At 33.9% G+C, this 14,378-nt stretch overlaps 1 long non-coding RNA gene across 3 annotated transcripts in view; it reads right to left on the bottom strand.

Annotated features, from left to right (window-relative positions):
* The window catches only part of LOC147343642 (uncharacterized), a 159,382-nt gene that overhangs the window by 69,944 nt on the left and 75,060 nt on the right, over positions 1-14,378 (bottom strand). For all 3 annotated transcript variants that reach the window (XR_015156318.1, XR_015156320.1, XR_015156321.1), the window contains exon 3: positions 5,345-5,529. This is a non-coding gene — a long non-coding RNA (uncharacterized LOC147343642). The remainder of the gene's footprint in view (positions 1-5,344; positions 5,530-14,378) is intronic.

Raw genomic sequence — 14,378 nt, 5'->3', positions numbered from 1 at the left:
AAGTAGTGGCTGCCCTGCTGTTGTACTACTGACTTTCACTTCATCCCAGGACCTTAGATAACCTATGCATTTATGCTTCCAGTTTGCATGTAGTAATCATCTTTAATCAGCTTACTTCCCAGTGGGTGAGGATTTACTTCTGTTGCTGTCTTGCTGTTTTGAAACTTAAATTGTTCTTATCTTTAAGTTTTTTTCCAAATTTTCTATTCCTTAACCTTAAAGGTATGCCAATATATAACAAATGATTTTAAAAATTGAACCAACATATAACAATGATTTTAAAAATCGAACCATCTATATGTGGAAAGGTCAAAAAGTTGCTATTTAAAAAAAAATCAAATGCTCTTCTGAAATTTTGTGCATATGCTCTGAATAATTTTGTAAATGAAAGTATGTATCCATTTCAATAAATATAAGTTAATTTTCCTCTTAAAACTCTGAAAAACACTTAACTTTTAATGTTTGAAAATAGCTCCCAAGAGTCATTTCCCTTAGAATTGATGAGGAAACAGCAACGTAACCAAAATCAACACTAACCAAAGGAAGCACCAAGGCCTGGACTGTGCTGGAAAGTCAAACTGATAGCCCCTAGCAATGCTCTACAACATGTCCTGCAACTTATCCTCTGTGTGGGCAAAGAGTGTATAGGCTTGTGCACCTTTGCATTATGAAAATGTCTGACACAGAGTAAGATTTTATATTTATCTTTGAAGCCTCCATTTATGTTGAATTAACTGGTAAGCAACTTTACAGTGATTTTTTAATTTAAACAGTAATTATAAATGTATGTTATTTATTTATAGGAAATATCATTGGTAATACTTGTGACTTCATTGGTATTTTTGAGGATGTTGATGAAATATTATTCAATAATAGTTCTATATGACTGGTTGGTGAAAAATACCATAGATGATAAGAAGTGTATCATTTCTTAGAGCTAGCAATTTTCTGTTGCAGATTATAAGTTTATTGTTTTGAAGAAATACTATCAGACATAGGATATTTTGATGCCTTCCATCATCTTTGTGGGGAAAAAGTATTTCATTATGACTTGTAATAAAATTATTATGTCAAATAACTGGAATTGTGTGACATAGGCCAGTTTCTCATGCAATAAGCTCAACTTCTAAAAAAATATTTTATAAGGTCAAATGTATATTCAACTATATAGGACACTGAAGTAAGTATCCTCATGTGGGTAGTGTATAACATGACAAAAATATAATCAAATCAATGCTGAATAACAGAAATTATGAAATTAATATTTTTTACATTTGTAAGATGAAAGATGAAATCTCAACAAGTGATTTTTTTTCAGAATTACTTACTCATCAAAATATAGGCAATGTGTTAATTATATTACAATCTGTCAGCTTCTGGTTTTCACAGAGATAAATCAACACATGGAAACTTTTAGGCAACATTACTTTCAGCTTCTCTTTGAAAGAGGAATATTGAGAACTCAAAGAAGAGCCAGAGAGATAAAAAGTGATGAAATGATAATAAATTATACTAAATTTCTGAATTATTTAAAGAGGAAATAGGATGATTTTCAAATGAATTAAATATCCTATGTTTGAGTGTATTTATTTTCATTTTAGAAGAACAGCAATAAAAGGTGAAAGAAAGTGAAGTCACTCAGTTGTGTCCAACTCTTTGCGACCCCATGGACTGTAGCCCACCAGGCTCCTCTGTCCATGGGATTTTCCAGGCAAGAGTACTGGAGTGGGGTGCCACTGCCTACACTGGCTCTGCAGATTTTGGATGGCCACCCTCCAAAATTTCTTGAGCCAATTTCTTATAATAATTTTGTGTGTCCCTCTCTGTTCTCTCTCTCTCTCATTCCTGAATGGATGGATGGATGGATGGATAGATAGATACAGAAGTCTTGCTACTTACATTTCAATCCCAAAAGCCCACATTCATCCTATGCATTTCATCCCTGCAAACAATACTGCCTCACTGGGAATAGCCTCTGGGTGGGAGACAGGAATGGCTGGAGTCAAAGTATGAGATAGTTACTGCAAGCTTTCATCAGACATGACTCTAAAAATTATATCTTTAAGATTAGGAGATAAAATACTCAATAGTCAACATGAACTAAAGCATAGTTCCTAATCCTTTTCTGCATTTCCAAAATCCAAAGATCCCTGAAAATAAGTTTGTTTTCTTTTCCCCCCTAGGCTTGGTGTTAAAAATCATTTGGAAACAAAACTGATCTGAACTGACAGCAGGATATTCCTAACTCTTTTTAATCCCATTTAGTGAGACTAGACATGGAACAACAGACTGGTTCTAAATAGGAAAAGGAGTATGTCAAGGCTGTATGTTGTCACCCTGCTTATTTAACTTCTATGCAGAGTACATCATGAGAAACGCTGGTCTGGAAGAAGCACAAGCTGGAATCAAGATTGCCGGGAGAAATACCAATAACCTCAGATATGCAGATGACACCATCCTTATGGCAGAAAGTGAAGAGGAACTAAAAAGCCTCTTGATGAAAGTGAAAGTGGAGAGTGAAAAAGTTGGCTTAAAGCTCAACATTCAGAAAACGAAGATCATGGCATCTGGTCCCATCACTTCATGGGAAATAGATGGGGAAACAGTGTCAGACTTTATTTTTTTGGTCTCCAAAATCACTGCAGATGGTGATTGCAGCCATGAAATTAAAAGATGCTCACTCCTTGGAAGAAAAATTATGACCAACCTAGATTGCATATTGAAAAGCAGAGACATTACTTTGCCAACAAAGGTCCGTCTAGTCAAGGCTATGGTTTTTCCTGTGGTCATGTATGGATGTGAGAGTTGGACTGTGAAGAAAGCTGAGTGCCGAAGAATTGATGCTTTTGAACTGTGGTGTTGAAGACTTTTGAGAGTCCCTTGGACTGCAAGGAGATCCAACCAGTCCATTCTAAAGGAGATCAGCCCTGGGTGTTCTTTGGAAGGAATGATGCTAAAGCTGAAACTCCAATACTATGGCCACCTCATGAGAAGAGTTGACTCATTGGAAAAGACTCTGATGCTGGGAGGGATTGGGGGCAGGAGGAAAAGTGGACGACAGAGGATGAGATGGCTGGATGGCATCACCGACTCATGGATGTGAGTTTGAGTGAACTCCAGGCGATGGTGATGTCAGGGAGGCCTGGAGTGCTGCAATTCATGGGGTCGCAAAGAGTTTGACACGACTCAGCAACTGAACTGAACTGAACTGAGTGAGACTGTTCATTCATATCACTGTAGAAATCTTAATAAGTTTTTCTCTAGAGTGTTACCCTGACATCCCTGGAATTCTACACAACATATCTAAATTCCAAATTGTATCTGTATCTGCACCAAAGATTTAGAATAAAATATTGTGGACCTGTATTGTGGAAGATATGCAATAAGGTGATATTCTTATGTTTTAGGTTATAAAGAATTTAAATTAAAAAGATGATTCATAGAAGGATACTTCAATTGCACATAGAAATGAAGAAAGATGCAAATTTTCAGTAGTTTCAGTTTAACATGCTTTCAATCAAGAAATTCATGCAGTCAAAGCAAATTGCTGGCTTCCTTGTCTGTGAGTTCTCTGCACGAAGGAAGACAAGGCCTTCTGGAACTGTGAGCTCAGATATTTATATCACAGAAGAAAGAGGCCTTTATTTGCCTACTCTATATAGAAATGCACTGGATAAAATATTCAATTACTTTGTTGGGTTCACATGTTAATTTTTAGGCCTCTCTTCTTGTTGATGGAAAGGGGAGCAGACCTTTGTCATGGGGCCCAACTGAACAGTGGGTTAGTTTGTATCAGTAGCTAGCTCTAACATAATGACCTCATGGTTGGACTGGAGGGGAAAAGAAAGTCAAAGAAGGTTGGTTTTTAACTAGTAGATAAAAAACTGGATGTCCTTATAAGTTGACTAACCAACAAAAAGAAAGTCATACCTAGTCTTCATCACTCTGGCAAAAATAGGGGACAGAGACAACTATGTCTTCTTGAGATTTAAGATTCTTAAATGTAAACATAACATGTCATTACATTTCAGGCAAAATCAACCTATTGAATCCCATATTTTACTTTGAATATTTCAAAACAGAAACATTTATGGTATAAGAGACTCATGTTTTACTTTATATTACTGTGCTCTTTCTCCACATATACTGATAAATCAATAAATATATCATCTACTACGCCCAAAGGGTTTCTTGAAAAACAAATCATTATCTGCCATGTCACCAGTATGGTATTTCATCAATCAATATCTTCAATGGCTTTGAAATATTTCAAGGATATACATACAAAATGGGTTTAATAAAACAATATGAACATCAGTTCTCCAATGTGGTAATGAATACATTTTCAATGAAATAAAAATAAAAGGAAGAAATTCGAAAAACAGATGAAGGCACCTGGACTACATTTTAATCATAATTACTTCTGCTCTTTGTGAAATAAAGAAAATCTAACACAAGCATTTCATTTGTTAATAAATAATTCTATATCAATAGGCTGCAAAAATATTTCTAAAAGTCATTTGGGAATAATGAAACAGTGATAATCATGAAGAAAGTAAAACGACATAAAACTGTAAGAAAATCCTAAGATGTCTTTACTTTATGAAATTTTCTTCAATCAAATCACTCCATATTGGGTTCCTAATTATTTGAGCTTTTATGGCAGCATCTGCTGCCAGCCATTCAATTTGCCCTTCACTATATACAATCTATATTATCATTGAATCTAATATTTAATGCATATTATACCTTCCATTAACTTTTGAACTTATTAATGTAAACAATATACTTCATTTATATTTTCTCTTCAGTATCTATTATTATATGCACACACTAGTCGTTAATCAACACTTGAAAATTGAATTGCTAAATTTTTTTAAGAGTAAATGGGGGAATCTTTAGCTGATTAACTTTAGACCTGGGGTTAATTTCTTCAACAATTTTTATATGAGATTTTTGCCAACTATAATGAGCTATCAAATTTCCTAAATTTTCCATTTGTCTATATTCCAATGACATCCCTATTAGATCAAGTGAAGAAGTTATTAACCTAAAGACAACACAAATGTCTTTTCCAGAACTAAGCTGATTGCCTCGCAAACATTATTGCAAGTTTAAAGCATAATTAATAACTCATACATGTGATATAAATATACTGTAAGATTTCTATTTTTTGTTTTTAATGCAACCATTTTTTCCTCCACTATATTCCTTAATGCTTTCAGGGCAGTTGACCTAGAACACATATGTGACTGTGTCTCTTTCTAATTTAAAAACTTCTTAGAAGGGTCCAATGCAAACCAGGAAACTTAAAAAAAGTATAAAAATTCCTCTCCATTCTTACCTTGCTATCTTCTCATCCTTCTATGTAAACTGTGGCAGCAATATCCAATGTATTGTTTTTCTCCAAATATTCTTAATAATTTTCTCACTGTGAACTCCACTTTAAATACTTTTATTCCTTCTTGACCAATCTAAGTTTGAATACTAATTTCAACAATCAGCATTTGGAAGTTTCTTCTAGCTTATCTATAGTAAAAACAAGAAAAAAAATTAAATCATTCAGAAGTTCAACATTTAGAAATAAACACTTTTAAGCAAAAATAACGATCAACTTGAATATCTTTCTAAGCAGATGTACCAGCCACTTGGATGTCTTTTCTGTCTTTCTTCTGGACATTTCGCCATCTTTGATCACTGGGTTCTGGCTAGGCTTTGCAGTTGTAAAGAACTGACAGGATCCTAAAGACTGAGTAGCAGAAACAGAGTTGGTTCTCTTTTGTTTCTGCTTTGAGCTGCTTCTCTGGTGAAAGCTCTGTCTCTCCATAGCCTTGGCTCGTTCTGGACAGCCCCTTTGTCTCTGGTTCTGGGTCCCGTCATGCACCTTTCACATACAGTCAGCCATCCCATTCCAATCTGGAAACCCTGGCTTTGGGACTGAGGTACCCTCGCATCCATCATCTCCAGCCATAACGTGATACTGACTTCTTGGTGTTGCTAATCCATAGATTACCTGAATGGTCCCTACTTATCTTTCAGCTCTTTAAACATGTTTGCAATTAGTCTCCAATAATCAAGCCCTTCTATTGGGCTACCTGGCATAAACTCTGTGTTTTGGACTAGTTCCTGATTCAGACACAATATATGAAAGTAGAACTGATCAATCAGGAGATAAGGCAACTTCTAAAATGTGATCATACAGTTTATGCTAATTTAGTACCCAATATTAAATTGGGTTAGTTCAAATTTAGTAAAAGAACATCTCAAGTAAGACTGAAAACCTCAGTCAAACCCTGCTAAAAAAACAAATATAAATTTCTTTATCCTGAGAGAGACTGTTCTCTTAAAAGATACTTCTGGCATTAGGAATAAAGCGTAATTAAAGCAAAGAACTTCAGTCAATATTATTTAACTGCATGTTTTAATTTTAGATATTACTAGATCCATAGACTCAAACTTGAAACTCACATAGTTCTCACTTTCACTCTGACCACTTCCTTATTTCTGTTAACAAAATGTATACTGTTTCTCTCTTCTGCAACCCATTTCACACATTTTCTTACAGAAATTCTAGGTTTAGAAAAGTCACTGATAATCGCTACTGGATCAAGTTTTGTTTTTGTTTTGTATTTTTTGGCCATTCCTAAGTTCTCTATAAGGATGAAGTACATAGTTTGCTGAATTATTTTGTCGATTATATCCCAATAACAATACACAATATACTGGTGAAGTATTGCAAAACTTCTTTCATATGTGAGAAGCCTTGACTGTCACTTCTATACATGAAAGAATACTTCGTTAGAGACTAGGATGGGAAATACTGTGGGAAGCTTTCCATTACTATCTTAACCAGAAATTCTCACTTATATACTTTTAATGCGGATATTTTCCCATTTTGTTACAAGTGTAGCAAGACTTGAACTATTTATAATTCAGCACTATAGGTCCTCAACCCCTGGAGTATATTAGGTTATCAATACTTGCTTGATGCACAAAGATAAACACATGAATAAATACATAAATATTTAGCCTCTAGAAAATTAGAAAGTTTCAGTTCATCCAAACAATCCTTATGCATAATTACACAAGAACTCAGTCTGAAACTTGAAATATCTTTCCATGTAGTTGGATGAAATGAGTACCTACTTGCTCTTTGACAGACAGACGAGAAGAAACTTTGCACATCACTTACATTTTTTATACTGATTTTATGATGGTTACAATGAAAAAAATAAGATTTTCTTCTCCAAAATAAACTGTAATTTCCCTTGGGAGAGATAAATTTTTAGCTTAATTTTGAATGAGATCATAGCATCATTTTCTAAGATTCAGTTTTAATGATAAAAGAAAGATAATAAGCAAATAAGTATGTGATAAGGGCAAAATGTTGCTACTATACAATGAAAAAGATTACAGTATAAAAAGATGCTCCTTTGCTTCATAATATTACCACTATGACTGTTACTATTAATTTATCCATTCACAGGCTTTAGCCATCTCTGATTAGCCATTATTATTAAAATCTGTTCATATCACAAGTTCCCAGGACAACCTCCACATAGTGAATGAATATATGTGTATTTATTTCTTAATATCCCCAAAACTTACTCCATGGGTTTATTTTGAAGATTAAAAACAATCTGTATAGTTTATAGCAAAGGGCATAATAAGTGGTAATAATTCAAGAAGTAGTATATATTTATACAACCATCATGACCATCAAATTATCTCCAGTATTCCCAGAATAAAATTCAAAATTTTAAGTTTTCTGTGAATGCCTTCCAAGATTTTATGAATCTCCAGGACTACTCAGATAACATACTCCCTCAAGCCCAGTGAGAGTGAGTTACTTTGAGTTTTCCTAATAAGACAAGTGTTCTCTTAGTTCTGGACTTTTGAATATGCAATTATTTCACCCTGAATATATTCTTTTCCTTTTTCACTCAAAAGGAAGACCAAAAAGAAGAAAAGCGCTTTCCATATGGGATAGTTTCTTGACCGTCCAAAGCAGAGATCTCCATATAAAGGTATTAACATGGATGAGAGAGAACTTTCATTTCTGGAAGTATATAGACTAAACACTCTGACAGATGCTCATTTATAAAATAATCTAAAAATGCCATAGAAAATATAGAAACAGTAATTTAAAATAAAACCCTATAAAAGTGAGAATTTGATGAAATAAATAGGCATCTAAAATTTAATCCTAAATGTAAAATATAATCAACATACTTTTACAGGGGAGTTTTACCAAACATTAAAGGGACAAAATTTTAATTTTAAATAAATATTTCTGAGTAAAGGGAGAAACATTCCCCATGTCATTTTACAGGACTAGTAAATTTGATTTAATATTCACATCTGATAAAGATAGTACAAAAAATGGAAAACACCATGTCAATCTCCCTCATAAACAAAATTCAAGCACCCTAAGCCAAATATGGAGCAAAGAGACTCAACCATTCATAAAACACTAACAACCCTATTCCAGAAATGAAAGGATGATTTTAACTTTATAAAGAATGAAGTTTACCACAATGAAAAAAGTTAAAGATCCTCAGTCACTTCAAAGATGAAGAAAATCTAAACTATGAACTGAATTAAACTTCCATAAATTGATAAACCTATAGCAAACAGAATACTTAGTAGAGAAAAAGTTGACAATCACTCTAATACCAGGGATAAGACAAGGGTGCTACTATAACCAACTTTTTTTTTGGACACTGTACTAAATGTCCTGGCCAGCTCAGTAAAAGCAAGAAAAATAAGTTCAGATTTGCAACAGTTGGGAAGGAATATAGTTCTCATTATTTGGTCATTCTCAGCTGATTACAATTGTTATAAATGTCCTTCTAGAGTTTGAAGAATCACTTTTTATATAAAAATGACCATATCAGTGACATAGTATTTCTGCCTTCTTTACTTTCAATGCCTTGCTTATGATTGATGCAGTGATTGAAATTCACTAGCGTTGTCCTCTACAGAATCCCTTTTAAAAACTTCTATTCACACTACTATATATAAAATAGCTAACTAATAAGGACCTACTATAGAACACAGGAAACTCTACCCAATACTCTGTAATGACCTATATGGGGAAAGAATCTAAAAAAGAGTGGATATATGTACATGTATAACTGATTCACTTTGCTACAGACCAGAAACTAACACAATATTGTAAATTAACTATACTCCAAAAAATAATTTTAAACTTTCTTTAAATAATTACTTAAAATTTCTGTTCAAAGCAGCTATTCCAATATTGGTTTTTTCTGCCTCAAATACTGTCTTGTTTTTACTTATTAACTAGATATTTACTTCTGAAATAAAATATTTTTCAAAACACCTTTGCTGTAAAGGCTGGGGGAAAAAAAAAAAACGACCTCAGTGTATTTTATTATTGAAATAGAATCTACCAAGTTCCCATTAATTTAAACTTGTTAGCAAGGCTACAGTTCTGTACAGGTGTACTGCAAGCAATTCATGCTGTGATTTCAGTACTAGTTTCTTCAAATCTTCAATATTTGCTGATAAAATGTTAGTTTTTCATCACACAGATTCTGATATTATTTTAATAGAATGAATATGTTTCCCAAAGTGGCATTCTGCTTCTTTGTCATTGAGGAGGAAACCTCAAAATGTATTTTAATATTTATCACAAAGTTTAGGGGAATTTTGTAGAGTACTGATTGAGTATTGAGTGACTTTAATTATCACTTAAAAATTACAGAAGTTTACCTTCATTTTGTGAATCCTGAGTCAAATGTCATTCTAGTAATGGTAACTTCATACTTCACTGTTAATACTTCAAGGCATCATATAAGCTGATGTTCACTGTGGCTCAGATGGTAAAAGCATCTGCCTACAAAGCGGGAGACCTGGGGTCGATCCCTGGGTATGGAAGATCCCCTGGAGAAGGAAATGGCAACCCACTCGAGTACTCTTGCCTGGAAAATCCCAGGGATGGAGAAGCCTGATAGGCTACAATCCATGGGGTTGCAAAGAGTTGGATGCAACTAAGTGACTTCATTTCACTATGAATTATGTAGCTGCAAATAAATATTTTAAATAGTCTTCATTTGATATTTTATAAATTCCTCAATGTTTTCAAGTTTTGTGTTTTGGTTGCTTCACAGGTCACTATTACATTTGCCTCATATTTTGACTGATGCAGAACTCACATTTCATGGAAGTGAAATTAGAGCTCTGCCATTTTATTTTTATCCTTAACTTGTTTTCAAAAGATAAGTATTATCTTCAATCTGTCCACTGTTTAGAGCAGTGAACCTTTATAAAACTTTTGTTCATTTTGTGTGAGTTAGTTGTCTTCCAACTAGACAGTATGATCTGTAAGTCTGCTTAACCAGGTATATGAAAACTGTAAAATATCTTAATCCCCTGAAAACAAATGAATACATGAGATTAGCTTTCTTGAAGTTCCATTTGTCCCTCAGGATATGGGGGCAGCATATGAGAAGTGCGACTAATATGAGATCATCTGATGGGAGGACTGAGTAACAAAGCCAATCCACTCACTATAGAATGAGAAACACATAATTATTAATATATTAAAATAGTTAAATACATGCTAATATTTTCCTCCCTTATCTCAAAGTCATATCTTGCAAATCTCACTTGAGATGCCAGCATTCTAAAATATTTTCATGCATGTCAGCATTATTTAATGTCTTTTAATTCAGTCATTTTTTTAATAAATATGTCTATACACATTGAACTTACAAAAAAATCTTATTTATTTGTTCCATTACTGTAGTACTTGACAGATTAAAAAAAAAAGTAACAGTAATTTCTTACGAAATCCTAAATCTGTCTTTTTTAAAAAATAAAAATGAGAAGAGAAAAAAAATTTTTTTAAATAAAATATTTTCAGAGTTAGAGACAAAAATGATCAGTTAAAGAAAGGTATCTTCCTATATATTAGACCACAAGTTATATACCATCTCAAGTAAAACCATTCTCCTCTTAAAAAAAAAATAAGAGAGAGGGAGAGACTAGATCTCTTTTGGAGGAAGGCAGATGATCTTAAATTTATGAAGAATTTTTAAGATATACTAATACATTACTAAGATGTAAATATATTTAATGTATTAATTTGTACTATATGAAATTTCTAATTTGTAGGTTAAGGATGATTGAATATTAGAAAAGTCGTGGTGCAACCTAATATGTAATGATTTGGTGATATGAGTCTTCCCTGGAAAATTCAGTTTAAATTATGTGTGAAAAGGATGAAAACATCTTCAATCTGTCCACTGTTTCAGATGAATGTTTTCAGAAGAAAACATTCTGAAAAGGATGTTTAAACCATAATTCCTTCTCCTCAAAATACAGGTTATATTCTATAATTTGATATTTCATAATAATGAGTTGTATGTCCTTATTCAGATATGTTGTCAAAACCATTTTATGTTCCTTATCAAACTCTTCTGATTATTTAAAACATTTATCTTTTATCTTCTAAATATACATAATTTATCTTCTAAACATGTAATTTGCCTTCTAAAATCAAACAACATTGTAAATCAACTATACTTCAATAAAAAAAAAAAGAACTAAAAATACAGAAAATGTACATCCAGATTCTGATTACTTCTCATTACCTCCACTTCTCCAACCTACCACTCTGATCCCAAATGCTACTTTCTCTCCTCTAAATGACTGCAATAACTTTCTAATGATTTCTCAGTATGAAGAATACTGTAAAAATTCAGTATCAATTCACTGGAGTTCAAACCCTTTCAAAAACTTCCGTACCTTTTAGAATAAAAGTCAAAATTTTCATGTGACTGTCAAGGCTCTTTATGATCAGAAACTCTCTTTATGATCTTTATGATCAGAACCTCTGCTCTCACATTTTGACCTTGAACTTGATCTCTGGTATTTCCTCTGTTCCAGCCAGAAGAGTAGACCACCTTTCAGCTCCTTGAAATGTGAAACAACCCTCGCAGGACCTTGAATTTGCTGTTCCATTGCCTGGAATGCTTTTCCCCCAGGTACATTCATTGCTCCTTCCAGAGCTTCTTCAGAAGCAACTTTTCAGTGAGGCATTTCCTGGCCGCCCTGTGAACAACTGCAGATCCTCACCACTGACCACTACCACCACTTCCCCACTTTATTTCAACTCCCTAGCTTTTACCCTTGTGCTGTAAAGGTTCATACATTTAGCAGACTGAGTGTCCTATCTCCCTAAAAATAAAACTCTATGAAAGCACAGATTTTTATTTGTGTTGATCTGTAATATAAACATTATCTAACACATTACTTTGGCCACCTTATGCGAAGAGTTGACTCATTGGAAAAGACTCTGATGCTGGGAGGGATTGGGGGCAGGAGGAGAAGGGGACGACAGAGGATGAGATGGCTGGATGGCATCACTGACTCAATGGACGTGAGTCTGAGTGAACTCCGGGAGTTGGTGATGGACAGGGTGGCCTGGCGTGCTGCGATTCATGGGGTCGCAAAGAGTCGGACATGACTGAGCGACTGAACTAAACTGAACACATAGTGAGTGTTCAGTTCCTATTTTTTAGTTAATAATTGAACAGAAGTGTCTTTAGGAATATATTGCAATAGGCTTAGCAGTATTTAATGAGACCATGACAATTAATCATTAAATTTCGCAAAAATTGCTCACCCTTATAAGAAATAGTGTTTGGTTCCTATTTTTTATTGCTTCCCTGGTGGCTCAGATGGTAAAGAATCTGCCTGCAATGTAGGAGACCTGGATTTGATCCCTGGGTTGGGAAGATCCCCTGGAGAAGGGAACGGCTACCCACTCTAGTATTCTGGCCTGGAGAACTCCATGGACAGGGAAGCCTGGCAGGTTACGGTCCATGGGGTCACAAAGAGTTGGACATGACTGAGTGACTTTCACTTTCACTTATAAGAAAACCATAATTTTAATTAAATGTAAGTGCTGGTTTTGAAAATTCTGCTCTAAGTCACATCAAACATATCCTAATGACATTCATTAATTTATTCTGTACTTGACAATCTTGCTGCTACAGCAGAGTCAGCAGATGAGAGCTGATTATAGATTTGGTTGAAGTTCATTTCCAATTTCTGGCTAACTTGCTTTTACTGGACTAGATTGTAACATGGCCAAAACCAATTAAAAATTAGCCCTTAAGAAGCTCATACAAAATACAAACTGTACAGACTCAAAGTTTGTACATTAAGATTAGCATTAGATAAAAAATTATTCTTGTGCAGTTTTCTTTAATTGAGGATTAATTTAATACAGCTCTAAGATACATTATGGTGGAGGTTTATATAAGAAAACTATTTTTAATTAAGAGTATAATTGGCCAGAAAGTAAACAGCTTGTGTCTGGACTTTTTGAATTGGAAGAAGGTTTTTAAATCTCACTCCATCCTAGATAAAGAATGACCCACATTTTCAGCTTTTTAAATTATGGCACACATTTCTAATTATGGGCTTAGAAATCCAAATTACATAAGCATGACAGATGGCTGTGTCTTTGTCTGCTCTAAGTTTTGTTTATAATGTGCAAAGAATCCTACTCTGAATAACATAAACAGTACACAGTCATCTCATATGACTTTGGGACAGAGAAACGGACTGACTGAAATGCACAAAATAATCAGAAATCTCATTTGCACCATATTTGTAAACTACTATTTCATGAAACCCTACATTGAACTAGACAATATAAAAAACCTAATATATTGCCTTCCTTCTGGGGGTACAGTGGTCATATAAAAACTGAAGCAAAGACTAACAGTGAGCCCAGATCATCTACAAACAAGTAATTGAGAGTCCAGGCTGGTGATGTGCTCTGTCTGAGGGTGTGTGTTTTTGATTCTCTTGCCACATTTCAGCGACCACACTTCAACAGTGGGGATATAAATGTGTCACAGTGTTCCCAATAAAGCTAGTTATTAGCCTTCAGAGCAGCATGACAAGTACAATAGATTTTATTTTTCAGTGAAACCATAGCTAAAGGGTTTTGACTTTAAGAAATTCATTGCACATGTTCTTCAGTTAATATATTAAAAGCTGTAGATATAATTATTCATTCAATATTCGTTTACACTCATCCAAATGTAATTTTCTTTTCTCAGCAATTTAGTAGTGCCTTATAAAATTGGCAGTGTGGTGTGTTCCACATGAGGATTTGACACTCTGTTACATAATCCATATTCTGGAGTTTTCAGAAAACATAAACATTTACTTGCAGTTAAGGGACTGAAGCAGAAAAGGCAGCAAGACAGACAGTAAATGGAGATCTTTCTATATCAATGATTTGAGCAATTTACAATTTGCACACGAAGCAAACTGTAACCAAAAAAAAAAAAAAATCTATTTTTCAGTCTCTTTTTTTCTTCTTTCTTCGG

The sequence above is a fragment of the Bos grunniens genome, chromosome 27 (genome assembly GCF_055505025.1).
Source record: "Bos grunniens cultivar Pamir isolate PY7600 chromosome 27, Bosgru_T2T1.0, whole genome shotgun sequence".
Taxonomy (NCBI): domain Eukaryota; kingdom Metazoa; phylum Chordata; class Mammalia; order Artiodactyla; family Bovidae; genus Bos; species Bos grunniens.
Note: the sequence above shows the minus strand (reverse complement) of the source record. Positions and strands in the feature narration are given on the sequence as shown.